Below are 17,738 nucleotides of genomic sequence, written 5' to 3'. Positions count from 1 at the left end.
TCCTTAAAAGGGCTGCATTCTGTTGTCACACTACTTGGAATTCATGTGCCACATTGACAGGCCTGCAGTTACTCTTGGGTCCCCTGCAGTGGGCTCTGATGTTGCAGACTGGAATGATGGAATGCCAGCTCATACAGTGGGTCTTATGCTATTCTACTTATATATATTCCAGTTATTTTGCACCCTTTCCTTTTCCAACCTGCCTGCCACTCTTCCCTTCTTTGTGTTTATTGCTCAGCAGACCGGGGTTGCCATTAACAGAGGTTGTGTTTTATTTTAATGCCTCAGATGGCTCAGTATTCACATGAAGTCCATGGTGACACAAACTCCACCTGACTTTCTCTGAATGAATTCTCCTGCTGTCCACAACAAGCTTGATTGGCTTGTGTGAAGGCCTCACTGTTCAGATGTTGCCCATCAAAGACCTTCTCCTTTAGCACAAGAGAATTTTTACATTTCCTTTTATTTTGCCATTTCCTGTCTCTTTAAGACTCAGGTGTGTTCCTCCTGTTCGATTGCCACATTAAAGTGAAAGAGTAAAATAAAATCATTTGAGCACCGAAATCTCAGGGCCTGCTGTTTAAATGGCTTTACCTTCATGCTGCTGCTGCTTGTCTTTTATAAAATCTGAGAGCACAAATGGATTTCAAGAGCTTTAAGAAATAAGAAATGACTGACATGACAAAATTGAAAATGATATCAGATAAGCAAGGAAGGAGCTGAACTTTCAATTTGCCTTACAGTGAAAAGAGCAGATAAACTGAAGGATGTGATGTGTCACTGAAATACAAAACCAGATGAGTGACAACAGGCAACAGACAGTGAGACACGAGAATCACAAACAGTCCAAATAGTCGCCTCACACAAACCAGCCTTGAGGGCACCAGTAAGAGAACTGAGTGAACAGGAGGATGAGGGACACTGCTAAGGCGTCACTTTGATGAATACACAGCATATTATCCACACACACACTAAGGGTCCTTCTGGGGTCAGCAGGGTTACTAAAGTGCCTTCTTCTGTCAGTTGTCAGATTTAAATGTGGAAATCTAAGATAAAAATTCCAATTTAGCCCTTCATCATGGCTCAGACTGCAGCGCTGAGGTGGTCCTCTGTGTCTGTGGTGTCCTTGCTCACTGCCATCTTCAGCAGACCACCACTGATAGAACTGGTGAGTGCTGCAGTGATATTAGAAGTAAGAAGGGTGCATTTAACAGTTTACTCTAAATCTGTGAAAGTGTGTGATCCTCCATGTTACAGAATGTCACTTTGTTTAAACGCCACCTTTTAGTACAGTTGAGGGTCTTTCAGATTAATCTTCTTTAAACGCTAATCTCAGTTGTTGACTTGTCAGTCATGTCTCCTGTCTTCTTTGTGCCAATGTGATGATAAGCAGAGCTGACAGGTAGAACCGTTTTTTTTAGGAATTCTTTTCTCTTTCACTTTTGCCATCTCCTTCTCTTATTTCTCAGTTATTTGATTTGTACTTTGCATCTTCTCAGCTTTTTACTTATTCTTTTCTCCACTTGTGACCAGTGGGGTTACTAGGGTGGGGTGAACAAATTGGCATTTAGGGAGGTCAGCTAAAAGTTCAAATAAGTGAAAGCTTTCTTACTTTTTTCTGAATGTTCATTGGATGGGCTGATGACCTGTTTGGGTGGGCACTGCCAATAGATACACTCACCTGTAGCTTATGACCATGTTTTTCTCTCCTCTGTCTTTTAACTTTTCTAAATCTACGTTTCTACTATTTTAATAACAGCTAATCAGTGATATTAATCAGACCCTGGAGCACACAATGTTTTTAGTGCATTAGAACAATCTGGACGAGAACAGGCCATCCAGCCCAACAAGCTCACCAGTCCAGACCTCTTAAAGTCCATAAAGTCCTGCTGCCCACCACACTACTTGGTCTCTTATTCCTGGTGTCTGTGGTTCTCTGTGTAAAGAAAAACGTCCTAATGTTTATATGAAATTTAGTTTCCAACTGTGTCCCCATGTTCTTGATGAACTCATTTTAAAATAACAGTCTCGATCCACTGGACTAATTCCCTTCAGAATTTTAAACACATCGCTATTTTCTATGCCCAGCACCCATCGAAATTGTTTGATTTCTCTTCACCCTCCCTACATATGTAGTATCGCATTTGAAGATGAAGAAGTCAAATTGCTAATTTTTTGAACCACACAATAAGCCACATACAGTATTGTGGAAGAACAATTTGAACACAAAAATAAGCTTTTAACTCAGATCATAAACTGATGAGGAAAATCAGGCTGGTTTTGTTTAAGTCCCTAATTTGAAGATAGTGAAAGAAATGTGTAGCTGGAAAGTTAAATTTGGAATGTAATTGTTCATAGGATGCAAAGATGTTGTCTATATAAAGATCCCAGTCTGGGTTTAAACCTGTGTCCAGTAGGGGGCACTAGTGCTATGGAAGGACCACAGAAATGCAAAATGGAGAAGTCAAAGTCACCTAAAACAGAACAGCAAGAATAAATAATGATGCAAAACAATTCTACACTTAGTTGAATTAAATATTCATTCACTGCACAGTCCAACCTCAGGCTCTGCTAGGAGACCCCATTGAAGATCAGCACAGTGAATGTGCCTGCAGCAGTTAGCCAAGCTGCTCTTCTTGTTCCCGCTTTTGTCTTTTTTCTACAAGCCTGCAGATGTTTGAAGAGTGGACAGTTATGGAGTTATGGATTCTAAACTTCCTGGGCTAAGCAGGTCAGTGGTGGTGCTGCTCCAGTGTGTCTCAGGGTGGGCTCACATTTTTTATAACTTTAATAATGTTTCAGTACAACACACCAAGTACGGTCTAACTAGGGGCTTCACCTGCTACAATTCAATGGTAACAAACAACTTTCTCAGCATTTATCCTGTTAGAGTCCAAGAAAAACTAATGTAACATTAAAGTGAAAAATAAAATTCAAAAACAATAAAAGGAAAATCAAGCAATCGAAGAAGTCAAGTAGAACTACAGTAAAATATATAAAGCATACCAAAGATAATATTTCAAAAGCAGGTTATGTATATGAGCTGACAGCTTATTAAATACACTAAGCACTGAATGCTGGGCGACCCGCTGAGGGGATTCATATGATTGCTGACCACCTGAGTGACCGCTGCTTGATACATGTTGGTCTGACATGCTGTGAGAATTTCACAGGAATCAGAAGACAGCTTTATGAACTTCTTCTGCTGCCTCTAAAAAACTCAGGAAGGCTGAAAAAATAACAGAGTTTTAAGTTTTACTGCAAAATACAGGAGGCTCCAAAGAATGCTGTACCATTGCATGATGGGAACATGGCAAGCCCACCTCAGCCCAACTCCGGTGTCTCTGTTGCTTTTACTGCCTGTCAAGTGGACAGGTCACCTCGAGTGTCCCTGACTTTTGTCTTATGATGAATCCACACCTGAGCACAATCTTCACAGAAGGACATCAAATATGTTCTGCTCATCTTCAGTCAGTGAACACTTCATGGATGAGTATCTGCAGGCCAACGTGAGCCATGCAGGGTTTGGGCTGCATTTCCTCTAAAAAAAGTTGGTTATTTGATCACAATTGATGGCCCCCTTACTGCTGAGAATAACAGGCAGACTCTTATCCATCACATAATACCACCATGGAGTCATCTGATCAGCCCCAACGTCATTCTACAGCATTACAATGATCGCAAACTCACGGGCAAAATCATCAAAACAGGAGCAGGGAATCCTTCAAAACAGAGCCCCGGTCTCCAAATCATAAAGCATTCTGGGATTACAAGTAAAACAGCCAAAGTCTGCAATAGAACTGAGGCAAGGAAGAACCAACCACGTGAAGAACATTTTATAGTGGGCCTGAAGAAAACTGGAAAAGCGTGGGTGTTTTGTCATAGGATTGCACTGACAATCCATCCCAGGTTGCACATTCTGCACTTCGGTGAATGCTGGTGGTCAGCTGTGAACCTGTGCTGTGTGAATTACAAAAGTGAACAGGTTCATCCACTCTAAGATCATCACCAAGCTCAGGAACCTGCGTCTGAACACTTCACTGAGCAGATGGACTTATGACTTCTTAACAGGCAGACCCCAGGGAGTTTGGGTGGGTGGCCACACTTCATCATCCCTCACCCTTAACACAGGCACTCCACAGGTCTGTGTGCTGACCCCCCTACACATCTGACTGCATGGCTGCACATGACTTCACCATCACTGTCATGTTTGCTGTTGACACAGGTGTGGTGGACCTGATATTTAACAACAATGAGCAGGTTTACTTGGATAAAGTGGTGTCAGGACAGCCACCTACTCCTGAATGTCAGCAAGACAGTTTCAGGTGACTCCGTTTCCACATCGCAGGGGCCCTGACCTGGTCCAAGCACATCAACACCAATATGAAGAAGACACGACAACATCTTTACCATTTCAGATGCCTCAGGGATTTTAGGCTGCCTTCAGGCTACTGAGACACCTCTTCATATCCACCATTGACAGGATTCAGATAGAAAGTATCACTGCCTGGATTAGGAACAGCACACAGCAGGACCACAAGGCTCTGCAGAGAGTGGTGCCACCAGATGAACTCATCACTGGGTGTGCACTCAATAACTTCTGGGACATCTACAGCAAACAATATCAGACCAAGGCAAAGAAGAGTATCAGAGACATCAGCCATCCCAACAGCGGCCACTTCTCTTTGCTGCAGTCAGGGAAACGCGACGGCTGTCTGAAGACCAGAGAGATTGAGGAGGGGCTTCTGACCGCCGTGCATCTGCATTCTGAATAAGCATGTGGCTAAAGATTAATGATGGCCTACTGTTAATTCTCTTACATAAACTTATTTATTTATCACATATTTTGTAATTCTAATATAATATGCAGTATTGATGACATTTAACAATGAGTTTTACTTTATTTTTTTAATGTCATGTATTGTTGTATTTTTCTATTCTTCTTTAATGCACAGTCGCAGAGATTAGTGACTAAGCATTTCACTCCACATTGTGCTGTTAATAGAACTGCGTGTGACAAATCAAATGGGGGTCCTCTGGAGCAGCTCCTCACAGTGTGAGCCAATAGGACAACTCCCAGACCTGCTCGCCCGGGGACTGCCTGTAAGTGTCCCCACTGTGGAGCGCCTCTGTTACCGGCCTCAGGCCTAGCGGAACCTGGGCCAGGTACAAGCCACTGTTGCTACAGCGTGTATCCACAGCGATATGGTGAGGAGCATTAAAGAAACAGGCAGCAGTCCCGAGTCTCAGACTATTCTTCTCTGTGCTTCTTTATTCTCCTTTACCCAGAAATATATAAATGCTTCAATATCTGCATAGATCAACATGGCAATCAATGAAACAAGGGTGCGAGCCAATTTCCTCTGCATAACAAACAGTGTAAACACATTTACTTTGAGTACTTGATAAGAAACCAATGGTTCCAGAACTCGTTAATTTTCAAAGGAAGCAGACAGTTCTGTATCCCCTCATTGATGAGATACTAAATCAAAGCAGTCTGACTATTCAAAGCAGGTGACTCTATAGCAAGACAGGTAAATATTTATGTCCTGTAGATAGCCATCAGCAATAAAATTCTGCCTTTTTTTTAAACACTGGTTTATAGCCCATTACACTAAGCAACACACAGAAATGTCATTTTCTTTTGAATCCTGAATTCTAGCCCATTACACTCTCCTCTACTTTTTTTGAGATGTCTCCTGACATCTTGCTGTAAAGGCTCGGCCTTTGGTTCAGTGTCTATTGTGTCTCAATCAATGGTCTTAGGTAATAATCAAATTCTGGGTATGCTGGATACACTGTTGTGTGGCTTGGTAACAGATACATAGGACTCTGTACAACTGCATGGACACCAGGATTCCAAGGCTGGTATGATGGCTGCCCCAGTCTGTGGTATGTGAATACTTCTCTGGGTTTGACAGTGCGAGACGATCTTCTTAAAGTGTCCCCTTCTCTGTCACTCTGGTCTTCTGTTGCTAGGTCTTCTTGACCATTTGTGGGTTCCACTGGGTCATCATTATTTCCCACCTGGGGTTCTGCAACACTGGTCTCCATTTCCAGTCCTTGTTCCACTGATGTTCCTAGTGGAAGATTTCTGTTAGGTTGTCGTAGTTCTCGTGGTTCAGGGTAGAACTCCCGGGCTTTGGCTCTGAGCCTGGAGTGTGAGTCAGATTCTATGACCTCAGATCTGACATGTGCAGGAAAGCATGGCAAGCGACAGGGACCATATGAGGTTTCAGCTTCCTCATCGGAGTGATCAGACACTGAGTCTGGTGTCTCACTATTTGTTCTTGTTGGTCTTTGCATTTTCCTTTTCACTGTGTTTGATTTAGTGTCTCTTTCAATAGGTGAGTCATTGACAGTCCTTAGACAGGTGTGTCGCGTTGTTGGTTCCTCAGTCTGAGAGGACCTGTTACTCCTGTTTCCCGATTCCCGCCTCTTGGTACAGCCAACTGCTCTGTGTCCTATCTGACCACAGTGGAAACAGTGGGGGCAAAACTCTTTTCCCTTTTGGCAACTTCCTCTGCATCTTTGTTTGGGACTACCCCTTGATACCTGAGAGTCCAGTTGTGGAAGTGCACTAATGGCTCTCCAACTATTGGTATCAGTATATTTCACAATGTTTTCAGAATATTCTGCTAGTTCTGACACTCGAGCTATTAATTGCTTCACAATCTTTTCAAAATTTCTTTCTAGCACAGACTCTTGAACTGTTATCTGCTCAATAGTTGTACTTTGAGCTTGAGGTGCACAGATAGCTGTCAGATTATCATTATCGTTAAGTTTCACAATCGTTTCAAATTTCTTTGCTAGTTCAGACACTTGAGCTGTTAAATGTTTAACAGCTGCACTGTCCACTTGCATCCTATCATTGGCCTAACTCACTTTAGTCTGATCAGCCTGTGTATCGTATTTTGCCTCTACTGAATTTACAGTGACTGACCCATGTTTACTCAGTGGCTTTAGTCGCTTTATTCTCTCTGCTTCTTCCCTGGTCGATCTAGTTATCTGCTCTAGTATTACAAAATCAGTTGCCTTCGGGTCAGTAAGAATTGGTTTTAGGTCTTGTCTGATGTTGTTATTTTTCTCTTTCAACCCTTGATAAAGGGTATGAAGAAATATGTCCGCACTAATTTTCTGTCATAGCTGAATTCAGCTCCATGCTGCTCTCATGCAAGCAGCACACACTGTCGAAGATCCACTATTCTATATACAAATTCTTCAGGTGCTTCCCTATCTTGTTGCTTCGTATTGCTTACTTCCTGAAACAGTTCTGTGCTGCTTTTTTCCCTAATGTGTAACCTAAGAAATCGTTTGAGCTCATCTAATGTGAGATCATCTCTACTCATGAGAAAATCTTTGAAGATACCTGGTTTAACTACTTTTAGTACAGACATAACAACTTCAAACTCAGTAAATCCCTCATGTCGTCCTACATCTGTTTGCAAAGGTTACTGTATAAAATTTCAGAACCATCATCCTAGATTTGGCCACCATGGACTTTGAACTCCCTGCGAGACAGAAAACCAGCAACATCAGTAAGTCTTACCACTTGATCTGAAGTGAAATAAGGGAGGTGTCCCTTCCCCAAGTCCCCAGAGTTCCTCCTATTTTCAAAGTTTGTGCCATGATGTTTAGCTTTGCTCAAATGATTATCCTGATCCAGTCCTGTGGTGATGACAACTGCACAATCCTTACTCATAGCAGGGTTGAAATCTTTTTCAGTTAGGAGTTGTGAAATCCTGGAGGTGAAGTAGGTGTGACATGCCTTCGTCCTCCAAATTTCTCAACTTATCACCCTTAACATAATCAAAAAGGAAATAATAAAGTTCTTGTTCACCTAGTTGTGAGAGTTCTACAGTTCTACAGTTTCAACCTCTTCTTCATCTTCTATAATTCTGTGGATATCCCAGATCAGCATCTTGCGTGGTTTGGATGTTGCCATCTCTCTTCTGTACCTGAAGCTGGGCTCTCTGGATGACACAGTTACAGAAGTCGTCCCTGAAGTTTCACAACAGGAATTCCCAGGCGTGGTGATGACTGTCTCCACGACTGGGTGCTTATCCTGGACAAGCTCCCAATTGTTACCAGCCTCAGGCCTAGGGGAACCTGGGCCAGGTACAAGCCATTGTTGCTACAGGGTGTAGCCACAGCGATATGGTGAAAAGCATAAAAGAAACAGGCAGCAGTCCCAAGTCCCAGACCAGACTTCTCTGTGCTTCTTTATTCTCCTTTTACAAGAAATATATAAATTCTTCAATTTCTGCATAGATCAACATGGCAATCAGTGAAAACAATGGTGCAAGCCAATTTACTCTGCTTAACAAATAGTGTAAACACATTTACTTTGAGTACTTGATTAGAAACCAATGTCCCCAGAACTTGTTAATTTTCAAAGGAAGCAGACAGTTCTGTATCCTCACATTGTGTGTAGATGAGATACTAAATCAAAGCAGTCTGACTATAGCAGATAAATATTTATGTCCTGTAGATAGCCATCAACAATAACCTGTAGCAGAATTTTCCAGAAATTCTGCCTTTTCTTTAAAACACTGGTTTATAGCCCATTACACTAAGCAACACACAGAAATTTTATAAATATCTGGAGACTTATTACAGCAACTAACAGTGCGTGTTTAATATAATATTTTAAATTAGAAATTGTATGTTTTCAATCTGCTGCCCTAAACTGCAAGGTTGGTGTTTTCTTTTTTATTTTTGTCACAACGTTTTTAAAAGAAGGACATTTCACGACTGAAAGTGCAGAAGGAGAAGCAGGCCTGGGTAAACAGTGCTGTCAATGCAAATGTAAGATGATGGCGTCTCCTACCAGACTGACCAACGTAAGTCAGTGAGGTCAACTGAGATGTCAGACGTCAGAGCAGAACCTTAATTTCTCCTCATTTTTAACTTTTGTTAGTTCACAAAGGGAAATACAAGCACAGCACAGGAGTTTGTCCTCTGTTAACTTTGTACAGTCTTAATGTAATTATTGTTACTCCTTTTTGCTTTTTGTTTTTCTGTATGTAGCTTTGCTAGCCGGGGATTGACATGTCATTATGGATGACAGCTTTATGCTGGTTCGGCCTTCAAACTTAATATGCCATGAAGTGCCATGAGGTGTGGGAATCGGCCTTCATGCCACCTGCTCGTGAGCTCAACTCAGTGTCTTTCAGTCTTATTTGATTCCTCAAACTTATTTCTGAAACTGAGGTTTCTAATTTAAGGGGTGGGCACACCTCCTAGGGGGTGAGAGACCGGGGTAAAGCTTAAGAGGGGCAGAAGTGTGGGGTGAAGTGTGTTAGGAGTGAGGAGAGTAAAGGTGACAAGTGAAGTGGAAAGGTATATAAAGTAATTGAGACAAGAAAGCTAAAGGGCTGTGATTTGTGTTTTAAGGTTCTAGAGGTGAACTTCATAACCCAAAATAGTGGAGCTAACAATAGGGGTCCATTTGTACAAAACTGAATCTGAGAAATAAAACTGAAGAAACCCCAACAGCTTTGAGTCCTCCTGTTCTTAATTACATGAGTCACTACAATATGTTAAATTAGATTAAATCAGATACACTTTATACAGGGGAAAATTCAAATTAATGATTTACATTTTATTAAAATGACAAGTCTTTCCTAATTGATCCTGATAAAGTAGTTTAAATAAACAGAATTCTATTTTATATGAACATCTCTGGTCATCAGAAGTCTTCACCCACTGTGACTCCTCTCCTGCTCATCTGGACCTCCTGTCTATGACATGTCCTTCTGTCTCATGGTGGGGGTTTTGTACTTCTTAGAAGATAAACAAAAACTCAAATAAACTTCTAATGGTGAGCAAACCTTTTATTTCCAGCATCTTCTGTTTCTTTAAGACTCAGGTGTGTTCTGCCTGGATGGCTGCCATGTTAAAGTGAAAGAGAAAACAAAGACAGCACAGCAGTGCGATCTCAGGGTTTGAGCTGTGAAGATCTGACTTCACTACGATTGGATGTGTTTTATAAACTCACTGATGGAACACCGACAGACACACAAAGACCTGCTTGTTGATTAATTCTGAAAAATAAAATCTGTGACGGAGGAAAACTGAGGAACAAAGTGAAAGCGGGTAAGTGAAAAGTGAATTTGACTTTTTCATCTAAACTGAACTGAGATTAGTGAGCTGATAACGGAAACAACAGAAAACACACAAAAGAAAATGAAAACCAGACGACATGTTAGAGCAGAGGCCAGCAAACAGGAGCCACACAGAGATAAAACACTCACACTCAGCTTGTACGCCTTTCAGCCTCAGTATTCACATAGAGGAAGTGTCTGGAAGTGAGGGGTCAGCAGTCGCTTGACGTGTCTGTTCAATGAATAAGCCTACAATTACACAGTTTCTGACAGTCTTGTGCCATGTTGACCTTGTTCTGTTTCAGATAGGATGAGATGAACAGACAGGTAAGAGCGGCAGATTTGACACTGAACTGTGGTTTAGACTGCAGCCCAGAGGGTCTCACCTAGATGTGTGTGGAGTTGATGTGCCCAGTGTCACTGAATATACTGATAATGTCATAAACCAGAAGAACACGTATATCTGCTGGAAAGACAGACTGACATCACTGAGGTGAATGTCTTAGTCTGCAGAGCTTTAGCTCCACACAGTGGCAGTTCACAGAACACTTTTTTGAGGAGAAAGGTGAAGTGGATTCCTTTTTTCCCACCAGTGGTTATAAACTGAACAAAGATTTCTGTAGTTAAATGTTGTTTTTTACAGCTGAGACTTTTAGCCAAGGTAAAGGCCTTACTTTTCATTAGTGATTTTGAAAAACCTGTGTTTTTATAACATCACATTTGGACTATCGCAGCTGTCTGTATGAAGGTCATTACGATGCCTGCAACTTGTCCAGAATGCTGCCACTTGCCGACTGAGCACATCTTATCACTACTGATCTCGCTGCATTGGCATCCGGTTTACTACAGAATTGATTTTAAAATCTTGTTTATAAATGTTTCAATAGAATGGCCTCCTCTTACCTTTCAGAACTCTTTCATATTTACACACTGATGAGAGCGCCGCAGCCTATTAGCCTCATACTCTTAGTGGTGCGAAGGTTGAGGCTGAAGCAAAGGGGGCTTTTGTGGTGGTCACACCCTCTCTTTAGAATAGTGTACCTTATTATTTCAGGTGTGCCCTGGCATCAGTTACTTTTAGGGCATCATTAAGGGCTTATTTCTTTTTGCTGACCTTTTACCCTGTAAGAGGTTAAATGTTATGCTTGTATGTGTTGGTTCGAGTACATTGATGATTATGAGTGTTTAAGTGGGTATCCTGAATGTATCTTTATGTATAGTTTGTAATAATGGTAGTTTTGTTATGTGTATATACTGTATAATGTAATTGTTTCTTTAGCTTATCTGTACACTCCTTTATTTCAGTATAGGCTGTTTTTAAATGTGTTTAACAAGTAAAGTTTGACTGTACTTTTTTTATGCAGACCCCAAATGAGGACATGACTGATGTGATTACTGTCACAGTTTTTAAGAAATTCCCTTCTCTTTCAGATCTAATAACTCTTTGTCACATTTGCTGATTTTTTGATGTTTGCTCACATTTGCTCACTGTGATCATCTTTGTCATCTGGTTTCTGTTACAATGTAAAGTCTTTCCTTAGAATCACTCAGAATAAAGACTTAAGAGTACCAGCCTGGTCGCCCCATAATAAAATGGCAAGTAAAATAAAAAAAACATAAAATAATTAAGGAGAGGTCTTTTTGCAGACATTAGTTCAGGATGGAAATGCCAAAGATGGTGGAGATTCCGGATTTCAGAAGAGGTGAATCCAGTTGGACAAACAGCAGAAGTGATGTCCGAGGTGGTATAGCCATCAGTCATCTGGGGCCTCATGCATAACGCATGCGTAAAATTCACACTATAGCATGGTATTCAGACAAAAGCAGAAATGTTTGCACGCACAAAAAACTCCAGATGCATAAATCTGTGCATTCGCCAACTTCGACGTTCTTCCGCTCCATAAATCCCAGTCTGCATGAAAAGTAACGCATGTGCACACGACTGCTGCCACTCCCAAACTCCTCCCAGAATTATGCATCTTTGAATATGCAAATCAATATAAATAGCCATTAAGCTCGGCGTTCTGGGAAAAGACAATGGCAAAATAGAAGAATTTCAGCGAATACCAAGTGAAACCAAAGAAAAACTTTCTATTTGTTGGTTTAAACAGTGGTATAAACAATAAAAGGAAGTTGATTCAGTGACATAGAGTGTCAGAGAAGCAGGAAAGTTCAAGTTCACAAAGCCACACAGTGCCCAAAATAAAAAAGTAGTCAGATATCAAAGTCGCCGTAAAAATGCGAGTTGTAGCACACCGTCTGAGAGTCACATGAAAGCTTATTAGGGTACAGAGAAAAAAAAAAAATAGGGACACAGTGGGAAAAAAGCTTGAAATGTCAACTTTAATCTCTATAGTACTAGGGTGTTGTACCGTGTCATTTTGCTTGACTTTTCACAACTTTAATCTCGAAATTTCCACTTTAATCATGTAGTTTAATTTGTCATTAAAGTAGAGCATCCTAAACTTCATCTTAAAATCATTTAATTTACCAATTTCTCAAATCCCATTGTAACTAAAGTAGCATGTTAAATGCTTTGTTTTGTATGTGTTCTTCTATGTGGTCTATGTGTGTGAATCACTACGTGCTTCTTAAACGGGCTTTCTCTTCATCCAACAGGACACAGAATCCATTACATTCATGATATTACAGCTCTCTGAACAATTTAAATACTGAGATGTATACTTGATATCATTTTCATGATAATAGGAATTAAAGCATGTATTAAACATGGGAACACGGTGGCACAGTGATTGTTCCTGCCCCCCTGCAAGATGCTTGCAAGATGCTTGTTGGGCCGTGTGCAACCTTCGATGAAATAATTTATTGCAGCAGTACTGTCTCTTTCAAATGTACTAAGCTCCAATTCCTGTCCTTCCTTTTCTTTTTCCAAATACGCAATCGCCAGAAACTTTTAAAGAACATTGAAATATCTTCGTAGTACATGTTTAATTATTCTATCTATCGATCCTTCCAATGTTGTGCCAGTCCCAGCAAGAATACAGCACGAGGCAAGAACAATCTGTGAATGTAGCGCCAGCTCCTTGCTAGTACTGTGACACCGTGTCCACACATGTTTAATTATTAACAATATAGATTATTTAAATGAAGTTAAAGTTTTATCTGTATAATATAATAAACATATTTTGCTGCATTTCATCTTAAAAATGATATTGTCATCATATGTAAATATGCACTTTATAAAGTGGCTCAGGTTGTGCAATATTATAACAGTATCCCAAGTTTACACTGAGGTAATCTATACTAATAAAAGGCAAAGCCCTCAATGACTGACTGACTGACTGACTGACTGACTGACTCATCACTAATTCTCCAACTTCCCGTGTAGGTAGAAGGCTGAAATTTGGCAGGCTCATTCCTTACAGCTTACTTACAAAAGTTAGGCAGGTTTCATTTCGAAATTCTAAGCGTAATGGTCATAACTGGAACTTGTTTGACTGACTAACTCATCACTAATTCTCCAACTTCCCGTGTAGGTAGAAGTCTGAAATTTGGCAGGCTCATTCCTTACAGCTTACTTACAAAAGTTAGGCAGGTTTCATTTTGAAATTCTACGCGTAATGGTCATAACTGGAACTTATTTGACTGACTCACTCATCACTAATTCTCCAACTTCCCGTGTAGGTAGAAGGCTGAAATTTGGCAGGCTCATTCCTTACAGCTTACTTACAAAAGTTAGGCATGTTTCATTTCGAAATTCTTCGCGTAATGGTCATAACTGGAACCTGTTTTTTGTCCATATACTCTAATGGAGGAGGCGGAGTCACGTATTGCATCATTACGTATTACGCCTCCTACGTAATCACGTGAACTGAAAACGAGGAAGAGATTTACAGCACAAGTCAAACGCGGGAATGAAGGTAAATGACGTTAATTGTTGACTGTCTTTTAATACTGTGTAATTGTTGAGTGTCTTTTAATACTGTGTAAGCATACATATTAACATGTGCAATTAAACGTGTGCATTTACGGGGTGATTTCTCAGGCTTAAAAGCTCGCCTTTTATTAAAAAGGTAAATGCAAACTCTTTTCATTCTGAAGGGCACAAACCATGTTAGATTTCAGCCGTTAAACGTGCAAAAATGTCAGTACACCAGATAAATAAGCGCAACATATTATCAGTTGTATTGTATGCTTACAATACATATAGAAATGTGTTAATCGTTAACTAATATTATGGGATGGTGTTTTTCGACTCGTGCCTTGATTTAAACAATTGCATGTCTTGGTGGGTTTGCGTAGCTTATTGTCAACTAGCAAAATACCCGCGCTTCGCAGCGGAGAAATAGTGTGTTAAAGAGGTTATGAAAAAGTAAAGGAAACATTTTTAAAATAACGTAACATGATTGTCAATGTAATTGTGTTGTCATTGTTATGAGTGTTGCTGTCATATATATATATATATATATATATATATATATATATATATATATATATACACACATATATATATATACTAGCAAAATACCCGCGCTTCGCAGCGGAGAAGTAGTGTGTTAAAGAGGTTATGAAAAAGTAAAGGACACATTTTTAAAATAACGTAACATGATTGTCAATGTAATTGTGTTGTCATTGTTATGAGTGTTGCTGTCATATCTATACTAATAAAAGGCAAAGCCCTCACTGACTCACTGACTGACTGACTGACTGACTCATTCATTACTAATTCTCCAACTTCCCGTGTAGGTAGAAGGTTGAAATTTGGCAGGCTCATTCCTTACAGCTTACTTACAAAAGTTAGGCAGGTTTCATTTCGAAATTTTACGTGTAATGGTCATAACTGGAACCTGTTTTTTGTCCATATACTCTAATGGAGGAGGCGGAGTCACGTATCGCGTCATCACGTATTACGCCTCCTACGTAATCAAATGAACTGAAAACGAGGAAGAGATTTACAGCACAAGTCAAACGCGGGAACGAAGGTAAATGACGTTAATTGTTGACTGTCTTTTAATACTGTGTACTTGTTGAGTGTCTTTTAATACTGTGTAGGCATACATATTAACACATGTGCAATTAAACGTGTGCATTTACGGGGTGATTTCTCAGGCTTACAAGCTCGCCTTTTATTAAAAAGGTAAATGCAAACTCTTTTCATTCTGATTCTCCAACTTCCCGTGTAGGTAGAAGGCTGAAATTTGGCAGGCTCATTCCTTACAGCTTACTTACAAAAGTTAGGCAGGTTTCATTTCGAAATTTTACGTGTAATGTTCATAACTGGAACCTGTTTTTTGTCCATATACTCTAATGGAGGAGGCGGAGTCACGTATCGCGTCATCACGTATTACGCCTCCTACGTAATCACATGAACTGAAAACGAGGAAGAGATTTACAGCACAAGTCAAACGTGGGAACGAAGGTAAATGACGTTAATTGTTGACTGTCTTTTAATACTGTGTACTTGTTGAGTGTCTTTTAATACTGTGTAAGCATACATATTAACACATGTGCAATTAAACGTGTGCATTTACGGGGTGATTTCTCAGGCTTAAAAGCTCGCCTTTTATTAAAAAGGTAAATGCAACCTCTTTTCATTCTGAAGGGCACAAACCACGTTAGATTTCAGCCGTTAAACGCGCAAAAATGTCATTACACCAGATAAATAAGCGCAACATATTATCAGTTGTATTGTATGCTTACAATACATATAGAAATGTGTTAATCGTTAACTAATATTATGGGATGGTGTTTTTCGACTCGCGCTTTGATTTAAACGATTGCATGTCTTGGTGGGTTTGCGTAGCTTATTGTCAATATCTTTACAGCTCTTTTTAAGACTTAATTTAAAAAGGTTTTCTTTTCTTCTTAATAAAAATTTAATAGCAGTACTTTAAAACCAGCGCTCACTTCACTCCCTTATGGGAATCGAACCTCGGACGTCAGCGCTAGAGGCTAAGCCCCTAAAATTGCGCCACGGCGTGTGGTTCGTTTATTTGACAGCATGTAGATCTGGGTAATTACATTCACGGCATTCGTAGTCTGATTCACAATCTGATTGTATGGGTGGTTACCTACCAGGTAACGCTTATGGTTAGCCAGCAAGTCATCTCGAAGTGATCACTCGAGTGCACGCAGCTTCACAAAAAAACAGATCCTTAACAAACTGTTATTGGTATATTTTCCCTCAATTTTAAAAGGTTTTCTTTTCTTCTTAATAAAAATTTAAAAGCAGTACTTCGCCGGTGCGAAGCGCGGGGATTTGAGCGACTGACGCATACAGACATATTCATGAGTGCAGGTAGTTCGGAAAGAAAGCACCGTGTAAACCTAAACTTTAAATTAAGTTCATAGACCTACAAAAGTTTGCCATTGATTTGAGGCAAGATTGCTTTTCTCATGTACAACTATACGTTGCATTCTTAACAGTAAGCTTGCACGGCTTGGTCATATTACAACCTGAGTGCTGAACTGACAACGTCGTATACAAACAGAACTATAACAATCGTAATAAACAAACAAAAAAAAAGCGAAGAACCCTTGGATTTAATAAAAAGGCTCTTTCCTTGGTGAAGCAAGGAAAAAGGAAGACCTTATATGGCGTTTGTTTATAAAACAGCGGAAAAGCTGTGTTAAGGCTGCTTCACAAAAAAACAGATCCTTAACAAATTGCTATTGGGATATTTTCCCTCAATTTAAAAAGCTTTTCTTCTTCATAAAAATTTAAAAGCAGTACTTCGCGGGGATTTAGATATATATATATATATATATATATATAGAGAGAGAGAGAGAGAGAGACAGAGAGAGAGAGAGAGAGAGAGAGATAGATATATATTTAGATTTAGATATATATAGATATACATATATAGATATAGATATATATAGATATACATATATAGATATAGATATATATAGATATAAGACATACATACATATATATATATATCTATAAGTACTGCCTTACTTCTCTTTAAGAAAGGAAGATGTAATGATACTTGATTTAAACGATTCCATTTCTTGGTGGGTTTGCGTAGCTTATTGTCAATATCTTTACATCCGTTTTTAAGACTTATTGACTGAAACGGGCTTTCACGAAAAAAGTTAGGGCTTTGCTACAGGATACACCCTCCACAAGTTAAGCAAGTAAAAATAAAAGTGTATATTTCTGTTTTATTTAAACCTTTTAAGTTTGTATGCATAGCCCCATTTGGCTGTTTTATTTTTTTTTTTCTTTCTTCAGTAATATTTAATCTCCTTAAAGAAAAAGAACATATGCATTTTACTTTTTTTCTATCTCTTTAGTAATATTTTAGTGTAAAAGGATAACCAGTATTTAAACCTTTTATGTTACTTTATAAAGTTATTTTACACAATGTTGAAAAATTAATAAGAAAGCTACATAATTTGGCAGCTGCTGCTTTAATTTTCAATGAAATGAAAAAAGCTCTCCCAAGAGAAAACCTCAATGAAGAAGAAACAGTTTTTGTTTATTATGAGTGTTATAGTTCTGTTTGTATACGACGTTGTCAGTTCAGCACTCAGGTTGTAAGCTGTGCAAGCTTACTGTTAAGAATGCAATATATAGTTGTACATGAGAAAAGCAATCTTGCCTCAAATCAATGGCAACCTTTTGTAGGTCTATGAACTTAATTTAAAGTTTAGGTTTACACGGTG

General features: G+C 39.5%; 4 protein-coding genes and 1 long non-coding RNA gene across 10 annotated transcripts in view; 1 reads left to right on the top strand and 4 right to left on the bottom strand.

Annotated features, from left to right (window-relative positions):
• The window catches only part of LOC114643553 (protein NLRC5-like), a 5,922,889-nt gene that overhangs the window by 384,037 nt on the left and 5,521,114 nt on the right, over positions 1-17,738 (bottom strand). The gene's annotated exons all lie outside the window — the stretch shown is intronic.
• LOC114643557 (NACHT, LRR and PYD domains-containing protein 3-like) overlaps positions 1-17,738 on the bottom strand; it is a 1,908,976-nt gene that overhangs the window by 501,945 nt on the left and 1,389,293 nt on the right. The gene's annotated exons all lie outside the window — the stretch shown is intronic.
• Positions 1-17,738, bottom strand: part of LOC114642226 (E3 ubiquitin-protein ligase TRIM16-like) — a 773,543-nt gene that overhangs the window by 436,222 nt on the left and 319,583 nt on the right. The gene's annotated exons all lie outside the window — the stretch shown is intronic.
• The window catches only part of LOC127527383 (uncharacterized), a 374,162-nt gene that overhangs the window by 143,207 nt on the left and 213,217 nt on the right, over positions 1-17,738 (bottom strand). The gene's annotated exons all lie outside the window — the stretch shown is intronic.
• LOC114641943 (NACHT, LRR and PYD domains-containing protein 3-like) overlaps positions 1-17,738 on the top strand; it is a 476,010-nt gene that overhangs the window by 245,397 nt on the left and 212,875 nt on the right. The window contains exon 1 of one of the 2 annotated variants that reach the window (XM_051925776.1): positions 9,889-10,098. The exons of the other annotated variant lie outside the window; for it this stretch is intronic. The gene's annotated coding sequence lies outside the window, so the exon portion shown is untranslated. Of the gene's footprint in view, positions 1-9,888; positions 10,099-17,738 lie in introns of those variants that run through there. 2 annotated transcript variants of the gene reach the window in all.

Source organism: Erpetoichthys calabaricus, chromosome 4 (genome assembly GCF_900747795.2).
Source record: "Erpetoichthys calabaricus chromosome 4, fErpCal1.3, whole genome shotgun sequence".
In the NCBI taxonomy this organism is placed as follows: domain Eukaryota; kingdom Metazoa; phylum Chordata; class Cladistia; order Polypteriformes; family Polypteridae; genus Erpetoichthys; species Erpetoichthys calabaricus.
The sequence above is the reverse complement of the archived record's forward strand: the minus strand, read 5'-3'. Positions and strand labels throughout refer to the sequence as shown.